Below are 18890 nucleotides of genomic sequence, written 5' to 3' on the forward strand. Positions count from 1 at the left end.
GGTTGATAATTTTGAGTCCCTGGGCATCCATATCACCAGCAACTCCAACTGGTACCTCCATACTGATGTGGTAACCAAAAAAGCATCAACATATGTAACTCCTTAAGTGGCTTGATCCCAAGGATTTGCTGGAACTTCTACAGAGGTGCTAAAGAAAGTATTGTGATGGATTGCATCTCACTTTGTATTGGTGACTGCTATGGTCTGATTGAACCTGCAGATGGTGGCAAGCATAACTCAGTCCATCACAGGACTGTCATTTCCTTCCATTCTGTTTACTTGCACATGATTGCTTCAGGGAAGTTTACAATGTCGTCAAGAATACCTGCCATCCTGGCCATTCCTTTTTCTGTCTTCTACACTACTGTGCAAAAGTCTTGGGCACATACTGTGTAATACAGCTAGGGTGCCTAATACTTTTGTACAGTACTGTATTTGTCAATGTGGAGTGGAGAGCAAGTCTGTAAATCAGGTGGGAGCAAAGAATGTTGGGAATGGCAAGGGTGGAGTGCCACGCGAGGGGTATGTGGAACAGGTGGCAGAGAAGGAGTGCTGGGGTGGGGGATAGCGTGGGTGCAGACACACCCAGTCCTGAAACATTATGAAAGGACATTTGATTGCAAGTAATTAGCTTATTGATCATTATAGAATGTCTCTCTGGTGCTTCCTGCTCCCTTCCCCTTTTCCCAACCATGATTCCCCTCTCCCTGTCCCCTTACCATTCTCAGTCCACAATAGAAATTCCATATCAGAATCAGGTTTATCATCATTCATGTGTCATGAAATTTGTTTTTTTTTTTTGTGGCAGCAATACAGTGTAATACATAACATTACTACAGAACTGTGCAAAAGTCTTAGGCACCCTAGTTATATATATGTGCCTAAGAGTTTTGCACAATACTGTACCTTCTGGAAGAAGGTACAGGAGCTTGAAAGCTTGATGTGTAGACCTCTTAATCAATTACCTCTCTTCACACGTCCTTCCCTGTGGTGCTGCTATGTTCTTGCTCTTAATTCTACCTCTCCCAGTTCTTCTATTGTTGTCACTTTACTATTTGTTCCTGTACGACTTCATATTGGACTATTATCTTCCGTGCAAATAAAAAAGGGAAAGAAACAAAGTAATAATAATAAATAAATAATAAGTATTGAGGATAAGTTGTAGAGTCCATGAAACTGAGTCCATAGGTTGTGGAATTGGTTCAGTGTTGGGATGAGTGAGGCTGGTTCTGATTCAAGCTTGTTTAATGTCATTTTCAGTATGCAAATGTAAAGGAGAATGAAATACTTGTTACATCAGATCTGATACAGTACAATAAAATGCAATAAGATAAAGAACACAATAAATAGAACTAAATAAGATAGCATATTGATTGACTGTAAGTCCATAAAGTGACACAAGGCCCAGGAGTGTCTATAGATAAGGTGACTGACAGGAAATGATAAAGTAGTGGTGGTAGGGGTGTGAAGGGGTGGGTTAGTGGCTGGATGTGTTGATCAGCCTTACTGCTTGAAGAAAGTAATCTCCTCCACAAAGAAAGCAGGAGGGCTAAAAGAAGGCATGAGATTGCTTTAGCAGAGAAGGTGAAGGAGAATCCTAAAGGATTCTACAGATACATTAAGAGCAGAATGATTGCAAAGGAGAAAATTGGTCCTCTGGAAGAGCAGAATGGTAATCCATGTGTGGAGCAAAAAGAAATGGGAGAAATCTTAGATGCATTTGTTACATCTGTATTTACTCAGGAGATGAACAAGGAGTCTATGGAAGTGCGGCAAAGCAGCATCAATTTAATGACCCTATACAGATTGCAGAGGAGGACGTGTTTGCTGTCTTGAGGAAAATGAAGGTAGACAAATCCCCAGGGCCTGACAAGGTGTTCCCTCTGATCCTGAGAGAGGCAAGTGCTGCAGAAGTTGCAGGGGCCCTAGCAGAGCTATTTACATCATCCTTAGCAACAGGTGAGGTTTCGGGGGATTGGAGGATAACTAATGTTGTTCCTCTGTTGAAGAAAGGCTCTAAAAGTAAACCAGGAACTTATAGGCCAGTGAGCCTGACGTCAGTAGTGGAAAAGTTATTGGAAGGTATTCTCAGGGACTGGAGATATGAGTATTTGGATAAGCATGGACTGATTACAGATATTCAGCATGGCTCAGTATGTGATAGGTATGTCTAACCAACCTTATAGAGTTTTTCAAGGAAGTTAGCAGGAAAGTTTATAAAGCCAAGGCAGTGGATGATGTCCACATGGACTTCACCAAGGCATTTGACGTGGTCCTGCATGGGAGGCTGGTCAAGAATATTCAATTGCTTGGCATTTAAGATGAGGTCGTAAATTGGATTAGATATTGGCTTTGTGGAAGAAGCCAGAGAGTGGTAGTAGATGGTTGCCTCTCAGACTGGAGGCCTGTGACCAGCATAGTGCCACAAGGATCAGTGCTGGGTCCGTTGTTGTTTGTCATCTATATCAATGATCTAGATGATGATGTGGATAAATGGATCAGCAAATTTGCAGATGACACCAAGATTGGGGGTGTAATGGACAATAAGGAAAACTATCAGAGTTTACTGCAGGATCTGGACCAGCTGGGAAAATGGGCAGAAAAACGGCAGATGGAATTTAATGCAGACCAGTGTGAAGTTTTGCAATTCGGTAGGACCAACCAGGGTAGGTCTTACACAGTGAATGGTGGGGCATTGAGTTCTGTAGGACAAAGGGATCTGGGAATAGAGTTCCGTAGTTCATTGAAAGTGATGTCACAGGTAGATAGTGTCATAAAGAAACCTTTTGGTACATTGGCCTCCATAAATCAAAGAACTAAGTATGATGGGATGTTATGTTGAAGTTGTATAAGATGTTGGTGAGACCTAATTTGGAGTATAGTGTGCAGTTTTGGTCACCTATCTACAGGAAAGATGTAAATAAGGTGAAAGAGTACAGGGAGAATTTACAAGGATTTTGCCGAGACTGGAGGACCTGAGTTATAAGGACAATTTGAATAGGTCCTTGGATTCCTTGGATCTTAGAAGATTGAGAGAAGATTTGATAGAGGTATACAAAATTGTGAGGGGTATAGACAGGATAAATACAAGCAGGCTTGTTCCACTGAAGTTGTGTAGGACTATAACTAGAAGTCATTGGTTAAAGGTGAAAGGTGAGGAGTTTAAGGGGAACATGAGGGGAAACTTCTTCATTCAGAAGGTGGTGAGAGTGTGGAATGAGCTGCCAGTTCAAGTGGCGCAAGCCAGCTTGATTTCAATGTTTAAGAGAAGTTTGGATAGGTACATGGATGGTTGGGGTATAGAGGACTATGGTCCCGGTGCAAGTCGATGGGTATAGGCAGCTTAAATAGTTTGACATGAACTAGATGGGCCAAAGGGCCTGTTTCTATGCTACATTTTTCTATAAATCTGTTATTCTCTATGACAATCACCAACAGCACAGCTGCACTACAAGTCTGTGTGCTTAGCCCTTTGCTCTACTCACTTTATACTTATGACTGTGAGGCTAAGCACAGCTCCAATGCCATACTTAAATTTGCTGATGACACCACTGTCATTGGCTGAATCACAGGTGGTGACGACTCACCACATAGGAGGAAGATTGAAAATCTAGCTAAGTGGTGCCACAACAACAACCTTTTACTCAATGTCAGCAAGACCAAGAAACTGATTATTGACTTCAGGAGCAGGAAACCAGAGGTCCCTGAGCCAGTCCTCTTCAGGGGATCAGAGGTGGAGAGGGTTGACAACTTTAGATTCCTCGGTGTTAACATTTCAGAGGACTGTCTTTGGTCCAGCATGTAAGTGCCATTACAAGGAAGGTATGGCAGTGCCTTTAGAGGTTTGTGAAAATTTGGCATGTCATCTAAAACTTTGTCAAGTTTCTATAGATGTGCTGTAGAGTATATTGACTGGTTGCATCAAGGTCTGGTATGGAAACACCAATGCCCTTGAATGGAAAATCCTACAAAAAGTAGTGGATACGGCCCAGCCAATCAAAGGTAAAAAGCCCTCCTCACCACTGAGCACATCTACACGTAGTGCTGTTGCAAGAAAGCAAAATCCATCATCAGAGATCCTCACCATCCAGACTATGCTCTTTTCTTGCTGCTGCTATCAGGAAGGAAGTAGAGGAGCCTCAGGACCCACACCACCAGGTTTAGGAACAAGTATTACCCCTCTGCCATCAGGCTCTTGAATCAGAGGAGATACCTTAACTCAACTTTGCCCACCCCAACTGTTCCCACAATCTACAGTATGGATTCATTTTGAAGGACTCTTCATCTTATGTTCTCGATAGTTATTTATTTATTATTATTATTTTGTTTGTCTTTTCTATGTTTTTGCTGTTTCTTTATATTTACTGTGAATGTCTGTAAGAGAATGAATCTCAAGGTTGTATATGGTGACATGTATAAACATAGATAATTAATTTACTTTTGAACATAGCCTCCTCCCTGATGGGAGTGGGACAAGCAGTCCATCAGCATGGTGGGCGGGATCCTTTATGATGTTTGTGGCCCTTTTCCAGCACCTTTCTGCATATATGTCCTTGATGGCGGGTAGGCTGGTGCTGGTGGTGTGTTAGGCAGTTTTGACTACCTGTTGCAGAGTCTTTCTGTCTGCCACAGTGCAATTTCCATACCGAGCAGTGATGCACGTTGTTGGGATGCTCGCTACTGTGCAATTGTAGAATGATATGAATGATGGATGCACATAGTCCTGCTCTCTTCGGCCTTCTCAGAAAGTAGAGACATTGGTGAGCTTTCCTGATTGATTAGAAGGTGTTCTGGGACCATGAGAGTTTGTGCGAGATGTGCACTCCCGGGGGTTTGAAATCGCTTGCAGTTTCCTTTGCTGTGCCCCCATCTCCTTGGTTTTGTTGACATTGAGGAAGAGGTTATCTGCCTGGCTTCAAGCTCTTCCTCCTCCTCTCTGTCGGCCATCCAATTGTAGTTGGTGATGAGCCCTTTCCACTGTCATGTCATTGGCAAATTTGACCTTGTGATTACTCGTGTGATTGGCTGTGCAGTCATGCTTCAGCAGAGTGTACAGCAGGGGGCTCAGCCCACAGCCCTGCGGCGGGGCACCTGTGCTGAGGATGATGGGGAGGGGGGACGGTTGTGCAACCCGAGTACCTGAGGTCTGTTGGTTAGGAAGTGGCAGAGTGGTGTGTTTGGACTGATGAGTGGGAGTTTGTTCACCAAGGTCTGTGGGACAATAGTGTTGAATGCTGAACTGAAATCCAGAAACAGCATTCTTGCATAAGTGTCCTTGCTTTCCAAGTGTCAGGACCAGGTGCATGACAGATCTGTTGAAGAGCGATTCTGTGGGTAAGCATATTGATAAATGTCCAAAGTGGTAGGAATGGTGCTGGTTTAAAAAAAACCTTTGATCTTCATTTGAAAGTAGAAGTGATGTTTTGTGACAGATTGTTTACAGGAGGACTGTCTTTCCAGTTTGACTCTGTTGGTGGGTCCATTACAGTCAGTAGGGGTAATAACCATTACCGAACCTGATAGTTTGAGGCCTAAGGCTCCTGGTATTCTTTGCTCTAGCCACCTTCAGTCCTCTCAGTTCAAAGCTTCACGGGCTTGACATCGGGGCATTGGAGCACACAGCGGAAAGGTAGGAAGAAACCCTTCAGTGCACCATGTGGGATTTTATCTCTGTACACCATTTAGCTGTGAATTTTCAAACCTGCTTCAGAGGGCCAGTGTGACCCAAGGGAACAGATAGCCCACCCCTTCAGACAACATGCTTGCCAGCTAAGCGGCCAGAAACAGGTCCAGCAGCGTCCTTTGTGTACAGTACACTCGAGTAATCAGGGTGAAGCACTTAATCTGTGGAGATTGGGATGATTTCACTTTAAACGAGTGGTAGTGAGAAGGATCAAGATGCTTTGCAAATAATTAGCAGCCACTAATTTCATGGTCCGTACCCTTTTTGAAGATCATTTTCTTTAAGCGGTGACCAGCGTAAACTCCGTGATCTTCTCTGTCTAACCCCTCCCGGTTTGAGCGAGCAGGACCACTTAAGAAATCCCCATTACCTTGTCGGGAAGTACATAAACGGAGCTAAATGGACGACGGCTCCCCTATCACGCGCAAACGAACTCACTAAATGCTAGTCCAGTCACAAACAAGAGAAAATCTGCAGATGCTGGAAATCCAAGCAACACACGCACAAAATGCTCGAGGAACTCAGCAGGCCAGACAGCATCTATGAAGAAGAGTAAATAGTTGACGTTTCGAGCCGAGACCCTTCGTCAAGTCCGGAGAAATCGGCCCCAAACGTCGTCTGTACTCTTTTCCATAGATGCTGCCTGGCCTTCTCAGTTCCCCCAGCAATTCTGTGCGTGCCACTAAATGCCAGCGTTGTTTTTTTTTCGCACCACGACCCTTATTGTCAGGTTTGAACGGTGATGGAGTTGGCATTTCCCCTAGCCCTCATCCGGTGCTGTTTGCTTGAGCTTTTCAGTCGCGGCACCGACATGGGAACGGGCTTGTTTCAAAGAATTTCCACAGATGAAACGCTTTAAATAGAGAAGGCCGGCTTCCTGCAGCGCGATAAAGATCTTCACAGGTAAAATAGCGTCTGATTATTAACGCGCAGACTGGAATGTGTGGAACAGCATGAATACAGGCTGCGAGATGAACAGATTTTATTCGGTTATCTTCGCAGCCGCCATCTCCCCCACCATCTACACATTCCTCCGCACAAGATAGGGAGAAAAAAGTCTCCATGCCCTTGTTTTTTTTCGGATAATGGAAAAAGGTAATCTTTTGGGTCAACTGTGCCTTAATAATGTACAACTGCTTTCAGGAGCTGGATGAAAGTCGGCTTTGATCTCTTTTCATGATGGTAGCGGTAAGAATAATAATATTAAAAAACTTTGATCTTCGTTTGAAAGTAGAAGCGATGTTTTGTTTCGTGACAGTGATTATTTACAGGAGGAACCTTTTTCCAGTTTGATTCTGAGGACAGTCATTGAGGGAACCCAGAGTCCGTGGATTCTGCTACAACTGCTAGCTTTCTCAAAGTAAATTCAATTAATTCAATTAAGAACCCTTGGCTTTTCAAGAGGTATTTGATTTAACGTCTCCAACACATTAATCTCAGTGCTGGATCTACCTGATAGTCCAGTAATATAGCCCCAGACCCCCTGTAATAGAAGAAATGTGACTTGTTTGTTACGCAGCAAGATTCTGTAAATGGTAATAAATGATTAGAGCAGAGAGGTACAACTGCATAGAAGGTAGATTAGGCCACAAAGACTACTGGGTACTCTTCTGATCAAAACATTATAAGAATATATGATTGCCCTTGAGAAGGTGCATAGAAGATTCATAGAACATAGAACACTACAGCACAGTACAGGCCTTTCGGCCCATGATATTGTACTGACCTTGTAAGATTGTAAGATCAATCTAACCCTTCCCTTCTAGATAGCCTTCCATTTTTCTATCATCCATTGCCTTTCTAAGAGTTTCTTAAATGTCCCTAATGTACCAGCCACTATCACCACCCCATCAGGATGTTCCACACACCCGTAAGACCATAGGACATAGGAGCATAATTAGGCCATTCAGCTCATCAAGTCTCCTTTGCCATGGCTGATTTATTATCCCTCCCAAACTCATTCTCCTGCCTTCTCCGCAGAATTTTGACGTCCTGACTAAATCAAGAACCTATCAGCTTCCACTTTAAATATACTCAAGGACTCGGCCTCCACAGCCGTCTGTCGCAATGAATTCCACAGATTTACCACCCTCTGGCTACAGAAATTCCTCTTCAACTCTGTTGTAAATGGGCTCTGTTCCGAGGCTGTGCCCTCTGGCCCTCGGCTCCACCACTATAGGAAACATTCTGTCGACATCCACGCTTCTGGTTTAGCCCAGTGACTACATACTAGTGACAAACAAAACTAAGAATACAACTAAATACTTATTAATAACACTTCTTCTTGTAACATTTATGGTAAATGATCACCACAGACAATGGAGAGGTGACCAAAGGCGAAGTTGAGTTGAGGGTCGAAGCGTGCTGGTGCAAGACGAAGTAAAGATGAGGTTGAGGCATGTTCGAGGCAAAGTCAGGGCTAGATTGAGGCATATTTGAGGCAAAATCACCGTGAGTGGAGTGGAGCAAATTCAGAGCAGAGAAGAGACAGACTTGAGGCCCATCCACTTTAACCAAGAGCAAGGCTTGATCAATCTGAGCCCAAAGCTATTTTGGAAAGATCAGGTACGGGCTGAAATGTGATAGTGGAGTCTGACCCCAGAGCATATCGATGTGATATGGCCCGGGTTCTAGTGCAGGGAATGGCTCAATGTTTGGACGATTTAAATGCCGGGCCAGATGGACTGAAAAGGCAGGGTATGAGAACAAGAGGCATGGTTGGGTTTGGGCCAGTTCTGCTGACTGCTCCACGATGTTTTCTCCACCCTGCACTGAAGAGATTTGGCAAGTCAACAAATAGACTCAGAAACTTCTATAGTTGTACCGTGGAGAGCGTTCTGACCGGCTGCATCACTGTCTGGTATGGAGGGGCTACTGCACAGGACCGAAAGAAGCTGCAGAAGGTTGTAAGTCTAGTCGGCTCCATCTTGGGTACTAGCCGGCTCCATCTTGGGTACTAGCCTACAAAGTACCCAGGACATCTTTATGAAGTGGTGTCTCAGAAAGGCAGTGTCCATTATTAAGGACCTCCAGCACCCAGGGTATGCCCTTTTCAGGTAGGAGATACAGAAGCCTGAAGGCACACACTCAGCGATTCAGGAACAGCTTCTTCCCCTCTGCTATCCGATTCCTAAATGGACATTGAACCCTTGAACACTGCCTCACTTGTTTCATATATAGTATTTCTGTTTTTCCACATATTTTAATAATCTATTCAATATATGTAATTGATTTACTTCTTTGTTTATTTTTTCTCTGCTAGATTATGTATTGCATTGAACTGCTGCTGCTAAGTTAGTAAATTTCATGTCACATGCCGGTGATAATAAACCTGATTCTGATTCTGATTCTGATCCTGATCCTGATCCTGATCCTGAACTGAGGCTGAGTCTGTGGCATGTTTGGGCTGCGCCTGCCTTCATGTCTATGGACTCACTTCTGTTCTGAATATTACTTGCTTACTTTTACTGTTTGCACAATTTGTATTTTTTTTCTCTTTGCACATTGGGTGTTTCACAGTCTTTTTTTATAGGTTCCTTTGGGTTTCTTTGTTTTGTGGCTGCCTGTAAGGAAATGAATCTCAAGGTTGTATAATGTATACATACTTTTGTAATAATATACTTTGTAGTTTGCACTGTATCTAGGTCATTCAGTGTTCAATAGGTTTAATGAAGCCCCACACCCCCTATTCTTCTATACTTCATTGCGTAGAGGCTCAGAGCCATCATGCACTCCTCATATGTTAAAAAACTGACCTCTGGCATCCACCCTATACTTTCCACCAATCACCTTCAAATTATGCCCCCTCGTATTAGCCATTTCCACCCTGAGGAGGAAGTCTCTAGCTATCTACTTGATCTATGCCTCTTATCATCTTGTATAGCTCTATCAATTGTTCACCAGGATGTTGCTTAGGATGAAACATTACCATTCTGAGGAGAGACTGGATAGGCTGGATATGTTATCCTTGGTGCTTGTCCACTCTGAGGAAAACAGACCCAGATTGTGAGGCATAGATAGGATAGATAGTGAGAAGCTGTTCTCCAAACAGACGAGTCTATAACCTGAAGACATATGCTGAAGTTAGGAGATTTAGAGGAGTTTTGAAAAAACAAAATTCTCCTGGTGAGTTATGAGTTCTTGAATGCACTTCTGAGGTCTTTGGGCCAGGCATGTATTGTCACTGCATTTAAGAAATATTTTGAAAACCATTTGAAATCCAATACCACAGAACTAGAAATGGCATTAGTGTACAAAATTCATAGTTCAGGATGCATCTTAGATCACATAAGTCGAATTTGATGTTCTCCTAAGGGGTTGCCTATTAGTGGGCCCTCAGGTGGATGTAGAGGCCGATCCCGGATCCACATAGGTGGATTTCCTTAATGGAGAATGCCTCAACAATCCTTTATGTAATGTGAGGAGGCTGATATATGGGCAGCCACCACACAGTCCTTGACAGATCGTGGTCAGGGTGCAGTGGCATGGAACGCAAAGTGAATGGAGACCTTTCACTGCTGCAGCCTTCCTCTGCCTTCACTGCTGTTGTGATGTGTCACCATCTTATGCCAGCTCCACCGCTGAGGTCTTGGTTGGATTGCTCTTTGTTGGGAATCTCTTCCTTGACCTTACCGCCATGGGTGACCCAACAAAAGCTAAACACCAGACAGCGGCACTGTCAGGATCTCAGGAAATGACAGGCCTCTCCAGCACACCAATGTGACAACCCTCGGAGAAAATAGTCTAGATAGATTTGAGGAATACCATGTAAGTCTTTGAGGGACATTTCTGTACCAAGAATTGTCAATCCCCATAAATGAGGAAAGCCTAAGATGTACTATGCACTGACAATTATTTATTTTTATGAGATAAGTAAATGTTGCAGCAAATTACTGTTCTGTTAAGAGGTGCTGATATTTTAGGGTAAGGTATGTGCACATGTGGAAATGATTGCTGTGCTCCAGCTGTGTCCTGCAGTTAAGCAAAATTCTTATCTATGCTGGCTGCCTATTTTTGCAGCTGCCTTTGTTCTGATGGTCAGGTGACTTTGACTCCTTATGAATTTACGATCAAATCATTTACCCTACAACCATCAGGCTTGTGAACCAGCATGGATAACTTCACTCACCTCAACACGGAACTGACTCCACAGCTAGTAGATTCACTTCCAAGAATTCCAGAACTCATGTTCTTAGTATTATTTATTTACCTTTTTATTTATTATTGGCATGATTTGTCCTCTTTTGCATATTAGATGTTTCTCAGTCCTTGCTATGTATAATTTTCCAGTAAATGCCTGCAGAAAAACAGACTTAAGGTAGTATGTGGTGACATATATGTCTTTAGATAATAAATTTGATTCAAACATTAAACTTTATCAGGTGAACTGTAATGATGTTGTACAGCACAATGCAGTGCTCCAGACAAGGGGTTCTGGCAACCCTCAATTGCTCTTGGAATGCCAGCACTGTTTTTAACCAAGCCTATTGCATCAATGGTACTTTCAACCTCACCTTTTATTCCTAATCTTGAATTTCTTCAAGTGAATAAAGGAAAGGAAAAGTACGTCGCATCCGGAGTTTCTCCAGTTAGCGGACGATTTCCATCCATGCCTCTCTGACGTACTGGGGAACCGCGTACGAGGCAAGTTACAGCAGTGGTTTGCCATTGCCTTCTGCCGGGTGAGTTTCCAAAGAGATCACCAGCTCGTAACCCAGCACGGATGGAAAGCGTGCAGGGGAGCCGGCCGGATTCGAACTCCGGACCTTTTGTCCCGAAGTCCGACACTGTTGTCACTATAAACATGAAAAAATACAAAGCAGCACACTCAATATGCTTGATGAACTCAACAGGTCAAATAGCATCTATGGAGATGAACTAGCAGTCGACGTTTCAGACCGAGACCCTTCTTCAGGACTGAGAAGAAAGGGGATTGATGCCAGAATAAAAGAGCGGGGGGAGGGGAAGGAGACTAACTAGAAGATGATAGGTGAGGCCAGGTGAGTGGAAAAGGTCAAGGGGTGGAGAAAAAAAGAATCTGATAGGAGGGAAGATTGGACCATAGAAGAAAAGGAAGGGTTGGGGGGACTCAAGGGAAGTAATAGGCAAGTGAAAAGAGATAAAAGGTTAGAGTGGAGAATAGAGGAGTTGGGGGGAAAATTGTTTACCAGAATGAGAAATCGATGTTCGTGCCTTCAGGTTGGAGGCTACCCGGTCGGAATACAAGGTATTGCTCCTCCACCCTGAGGGTGGCCATGGACCAACTTGTCAGAATGAGAAAGGAAATCAGAATTGAACTGTTTAGCCACTGGGAAGTCCCACTTGTGGCAAATGGAGCGGAGGTGCTCGACGATGCGGTCCCCCCAAATTATGAAGGGTCTCACTGATGTATTGGGAGCACCAGACACAATAGATGACCCCAGCAGATTTACAGGTGAAATGTTTCCTCACCGGGAAGGACTGCCTGGGGCCCTGAATGGAGGTGAATGGGCAGGTGTCGCAGGTAGGCTGCTTGCAGGAATAAGTGCTGGGAGGGAGATTACTGGGGAGGAATGAATGGACAAGGGAATCAAGGAAGGAGTGATCCCTATGTAAAGCAGAAAAGGGGGTGGTAAAGATATGTTTAGTGGTAGGAACCCTTTGGAGATGGCAGAAGTTGCAGAAGATAATGTCTTGGATGCCGAGGCTGATAGGGTGGTAGGTAAGGACAAGAGGAACTCTATCACTGTTAAGGTGGCAGGAAGGTGGGGTGAGCATGGATGTTCGGGAAATAGAGGAGATGCAGGTGGGGACAACATCAATAGTAGAGGGAGGGAAAGCCGATCTTTAAAGAAGGAGGATACTTCTGATGTCCTGGAAGAGAAAGTCATGTCCTAAGAACAGGTGAGGTGGAGGCTGGACCTTTCTCTTCAATCACTAATATTGAGACTGGATACAGCTGCAGACATGCAGTACTTACCATAATACTGGTGAATCCACACAGGTGATGTGTTTTACACATAACATCTGGTGAATTTAGGGTCACACGCAAAATGAAACTCCTTTTCTCAAGCAGACACTGTTGACAGATGTAGCAAAATTTGCTGGTGTCTCCTGGACAAGAAAAACGGAGCAGGGGCTTTAAAATTTGAACCTTAGAGGTACAAGAGACTGCAGATGCTGGAACCTGGAGCAAAAAAACAAGCTGCTGGAAGAACCCAGTGGGTCAAGCAGCATCTGTGGAGGGAAAGGGATAGTTGATGGTTCAATTGGAGACCTTGTGTCACAACTGAGAGTATTGATGGAATAGAGCCAGTATATCGAGGTGAGAAAGAGGGATGAGGAAGAGGCTGACACATGATAGATGGAGGAAGGGAATATTAGGCAGGTAGAGTTGGGTGGGAGAGGGGAAGGGATGGGGTTGAGAGACAGCAGTTAATGAGTGATAGATAGGGACAGATAAGACAAGAGAAAAAAGGGTGGCAGATAGAGGCAGGTGGGGAGAGGGGAGAGGGAAGGGTGGAGGTAGAGACACAGGCCAGAAGGTGAGAAGTGGAGACACCAGAGGCTGAACATACTGGAAATCTGATAAGTTAGTAAGGTGGTAAGGTTGAACCTGATAAAGGAGGGATGATGGGCAGTTGGAACCCATTGGGGGTGAGTGTAGGAGGCACAGTAGATACTATGTGTGGTGGGGATAGGCAGCCAGGACCAGGTAGGAAAGGGGAGATCATAATGAGAGAGAACGGAGCACAGTATGTGTGGGTTCGGATTAGAAACTTCAGTGTTTACACAACTGGGTTGTAGACTACCCAAGCTTAGCAAGCCAGTTGTTTTTACCTGGTGTGTGTGGGTGAGGTTATCTGGACTAGTAAAGGACTACTGTATTTAAAGGATTAGTCCTGATTTTGGTTCTTAGTTGCCAATTTGGACATCCACATGCCGGTTGGAATCCTTCTCTTTCACCAGGAACTAGTAGATAAACTGAGAGGCCTAGGAGGATATTCCTGGCTTCTCTCAAAGAGGTACTCTACAGGGATAATTTTAACCTTAGCTTGATACCAGCTGTGGATGGCTCTGGATTTTCATTTTCATTAGAGTTTAACAGGAAACGCATTTGGTTGAAAGTTGCATTGTGATCTGCCTTTTCCTTCGTTACACTGTCACTAAAAGGCAAACTGCCTCGGTGAAGAACTCAGCAAATACACAAGATCATAGAAAGGACATAGTGGTGTCAATGAGTTTCATTTTTTTTCTCATGAAGGTGCAGAAACAGTAAACGAAGCAGCTGAAAGCAAATTAATAAAATAACAATATATATTCAGCACAATACTTAACTTGAAGGAAAAGAAAAGTTCAGCCAATACTCTTTATATTTGCATTGAGAAGCCTTACAGATATTCACACATTTTGGGCCCCTGGACAAGACTGGCCTCAAGTAGATGGGTATGCTCTCAGCAATGTGAGCAACAAGGAGGTACATCATTAAATGGTGTCTTCATACAGCATTGAATGCTTAATGCTTTACAACACCAGTTGTAAGTTCGGGGTTCGATTCCCACTGCTGTCAGGAAGAGTTTGTATGCTCTCACTGTGACCACAGGCCTTTCCCCTGGGCACCCCAGTTCTTTCCAAAGACGTCTGGGTTAGGGTTAGTACGTTTTTTGAACATGGTATGTTGGCATGGTGACACTTGCAGGCTGCCCCAGCACATTTCGGGTTGTCTTAGACGTTGACAAAAAAACACCCATTTGACTGTATATTTTGATGTTTCGATGTACGTCTGACAAATAAAGCTAATCTGTAATCTTAAAACCTTTTAAGCATAGAACGCAATTCCAATGCCACTAACATTCCTCCTCATTCTTCTATGGTGAACTACCTACCCACCAGCTCATACCCACCCCCACCACGCCCATTTACACTGGAAATCTTTGTCACTCAATGCAATAGTTTTAATCTAATAGAGGGTAGGTTTTGGTTGAGCTTACTTGTTGAAATTACCTGATTGAAAACATATTCCCGCCATTCTGCTTGTAACTTCAGTTACCTGCTGCTACCATTCTGGCTTCATTTGATCTTCAGGCTCCCTCTGTCACCAGCTCTCATCACTTCATTATTCTGCAGCCAATTTCATCTACAAGTTAATACCAACTGTTACACATATTGGCTTATGTCAAAACCCCAGATATATCCTCTGCAGTGTCACTTTCATTACGGGGGCTCTGCACTCCAGTTGACCTTCTGCACTCCACCACTGAGACATTAAGATATTAATTAATTTTAATTGTTAATCCCTTTCACCTAAGACTGCTCCACCAATAAACAAGACCATTGCTTCTCCTGTACTTCCCATAGCTCAGCACTTTCCCACATGGTGTCCCTATCTCTTGATTCCCTTGGTGTATAAAGATCTGGTCGCCTCCCTACAGGAAGGATGTGGATACTATAGAGCAGTGGTCCACATCCTCTGGGCCGCGGACCGATACATTGCCGTGAAGCATGCAGGGCACCTAATTAGTTAGCTTGTTTATTTCGGCTTTTTTCTTAAAGATGTGCTGGGTGTGTTCCGGCCACCGCTGCACCCCTGCATGCTTTGCAGCAATGTATCGGTCTGCGGCCCGGAGGTTGGGGACCACTGCTATAGAGAGAGTGCAGAGGAGACTTACAAGAATTTTGTCTGGATTGGAGAGCATGCCTTATGAAAATAGGTTGAGTGAACTTGGCCTTTTCTCCTTGGAGCGAAGGAGGGTGAGAAATTACTTGATAGCGGTGTATAAGATGATGAGAGGCATTGATCATGTGGATAGCCAGAGGCTTGTTCCCAGGGTAGAAATAGTTAACACAAGGGGGCATAGTTTTAAAAGTGCTTGGAAGTGGGTACAGAGGGGATGTCAGGGTAAGTTTTTCACACAGAGAGTGGTGGATGCGTGGAATGCACTGCCAGTGATGGTGGTAGAGGCAGATACAATAGGGTCTTTTACAAGACTCTTATGCAAGTACATGGAGCTTAGAAAAATAGAGGGCTATGTGGTAGGGAAATTCTAGGCATCTTCTAGAGTAGGTTACATGGTCGGCAACTTTGTGGGACAAAGTGCCTGTAATGTACTGTAGATAATCTATCTATCAACCTTCTTGAACATCTATATTCCTCTAGAGCTGAGACTAGCAAATATTTACAAGCCTCATTTTCTTTTCCTCTTGGTCTAAATCACTCCCTAGCTCTGTCTCTCTACCTAACCGGTCGGACAAGCAACCTGTAACAATAGTAACTCATAGTTCTGGTACAGAGGAGTAGTTGAGGCCCAACATAGATCAGGCAAGATCAAAGCCAATATTCACTCATCTCCATTACCTCCTGTGGATTAGAGCTTCATCTACATTCAGCAGCCTCCCAAACACTAAGACTGAAATATTACTCTGTCTGCATGATGAGAAATAAAAAGGGATCAAGTTTGGCACATTGACTTTAGGTTGATGTGCAAGGACTTCACATCATTGGCACCAATTTGGCGCATAAGTCTGGGGAAGAGGAATGAAATCACAGGCCCGTGAATCTGTGGTCAGACTAAGCATCAGATCCGAATGTAGTTGGACTGAACCGCAGATTGAATGCACTGATCTAAACCTTCATGCTCAGCGTACTTCACATTGGGGCCTGGAAAAGATGCAGAGATTAGAGCTGAATGCAAAAGTAAGTGGAGCAATTAAGGTGCCCTCTTCCCCAGAGGCATCAACATGAAAGAGCACTGCTGGTGTTAAACTTTACAGGGAACAAACAGGTTCTGTATTTACAGCCATCCGTAAATTATTTTGACTGTGTCAGAAAAAACACAGAACCATATTTCTATGCTATTGTATCGGATGGCACATAAGACTGATAAGAAAGAAAGAGAGAGAGAGGGAGAGAGAGAAAGAGGAAGAAGGAAAGAGAGATATTACTGACATATGTCATGAAATTAGTTATTTGCAGCCACGGTATATAATACATAAAAATTGCTATAAATAACAATAGGAATATTTGGCACTTTTGCTACCTTTTGGGGAATTTGGTCAGGTTGAGAGTGAGCGTACAGCCTAAAGGCTATGATCCCATGATCAGCTCCATCACTTCTCGCTCATTAAGGCATCGAGCAAGATTGAAATCAACAAGGATGACTGCGGAAGGTGAGTGGGTGTCAGTGCCATTGATCTGTATTTGACCGGTCTCTCTCTCTCTCTCTCTCTCTCCATCTCCCTTGCTGCTGCTGGTAAAAGGTGCAAGAGTCTTGTTTCCCACATTCCGGGTGCTGTTCACTCGCTTTTTGACATTTGCACGATTTATTTGTTTTTCGCGTGTTGGGTGTTTTCTTTGAAATGTTTCCATGGTGTTTCTTTGTTTCGTGGTTGCCTGTGTGAATCTCAGGATTGTATACTGTATCTATACTTTGATAAAAATGTACTTTGTATCTTTGAATATAAAGTAAGAAGTGAAAAAGAGAACAATATAGATGCGGTGGTGGTGGGGGGGGGGAGGAACAAACTGCTTCTAAAATGTTAAGTGTGCATCTTCAGGCTCCTATACTTCCTTACTGGTGGTAGTAACAAGAAGAGGGCGTGTCCTGGGTGGTGAAGTTCCTTCATAAAGGATACTGCCTTCTTGAGGCATCACCTTTTGAAGATGTCCTTAGTGACGGGGAAGATGGTGCTGGCTGAGTTTACAACCCTCTGGTCAACAAACTGAACACTTGTATCCTGGAGAAGGCCTGTAAGAATGTTCTCTGTAACAATATCCTGCGATCAGGGCATCTGACTGAGATCTTCAGAGGAGCTGCTTCTAAACATGATGTTATCTATCAGCAGTCAGACAGCAGGTATCCATTGCACCAAACAGGTCCTTACAACACTCTGCCCTGGATTGTTTACAATAAGGCAAAGAGCGATTTAAATACGTATATATGACTAGAGCTTGATCTTTATTAGGTGAGTGAGAACACCAAAGAAGTAAAGCTAAAGATTAAAGATTAGCTTTATTTGTCACATGTACATCACAGCATCGAACCATACAGTGAAATGTGTCGTTTGCACCTCTGAGGATTGAGCTAAGGCATCTGCAAGTGTCGCTGTGCTTCTGGCGTCATCACAGCATGCCCACACTTAGATTTATTTATTTTTAGATTATGAAGACATGTAGTCCTCTTTTATTGTCATTTAGTAATGCATGCATTAAGAAATGATACAATATTTCCTCTGGTATGATATCACAAAACACAGGACACACCAAGACTGAAAAAACTGACAAAACCACATAATTATAACATATAGTTACAACAGTGCAACAATACCATAACTTGATGAAGAAGTCCATGAGCACAGTAAAGTTCAAAGACTCTCAAATGTCCCACATCTCACGCAGATGGGGGAAGGAAGAAAAACTCTCTCTGCCATACCGACCACAATCCGACTCTGAGCCATCCGAAAACTTAGAGCTCTGATCAGCTCTCCGATACCGAGTACTGAGCGCCATCTCTGTCCGAACGATTCGACCCCCTTCTCGGTCGCCAAAAGCAGGAAAGGTCGTGGATTTTGAGGCCTACCCTCCGAAAGATTCCCGACCACGCAGTAACGACAGCAGTGAATGAGCATTTCAGAAATTTCTCCAGATGTTCCTCTGTGCTTTCACATCCATTCTCCATCAATACCATATATTTCTGTAACTTGGGAGGAAACCAGAGCACCAGGCGGAAACCTACATGGTTACGGGAAGAACATATGAACTCCTTACAGGCAGTGGCAGGAATTGAACCCTGATCGCTGGGACTGTAAAGCCTTACACTATCTGCTACTCCGCCGTGCCGCCTACAACAAAAGCCAAAGTCCTGCAACATTGCATAAGTGATCCTCTTTTGGTAGGTGGATTTTGAAGGCAATGGGGAGCCCCATCATTATGCCTCATGACTGGGTATCGCAGTGGCACAGACAGCAGAGTGACATCCGCGACTGTCACTGAGAAGTTTGCATATTCTTCCCGTGACCATTGAGGTTTCCTCCAGATTGCCTCCACATCTCAGTGACACGTAGGTTGGCAGATTAATTGGCCACTGTAACTTGCCCCATGTTTGTGGGTGTTGAGAATATGTAGGATTAATGCAGGACTGATGTAAGTGGGTGCCTGAAGTGGGCATGACTAGATGGGCTGAAGGGCCAGTGTTTATGCTTAATGGCACCATTAAAAAGTAAAGTTACTTGT

Source organism: Mobula birostris, chromosome 4 (genome assembly GCF_030028105.1).
Source record: "Mobula birostris isolate sMobBir1 chromosome 4, sMobBir1.hap1, whole genome shotgun sequence".
NCBI classification, from domain to species: Eukaryota; Metazoa; Chordata; class Chondrichthyes; order Myliobatiformes; family Myliobatidae; genus Mobula; species Mobula birostris.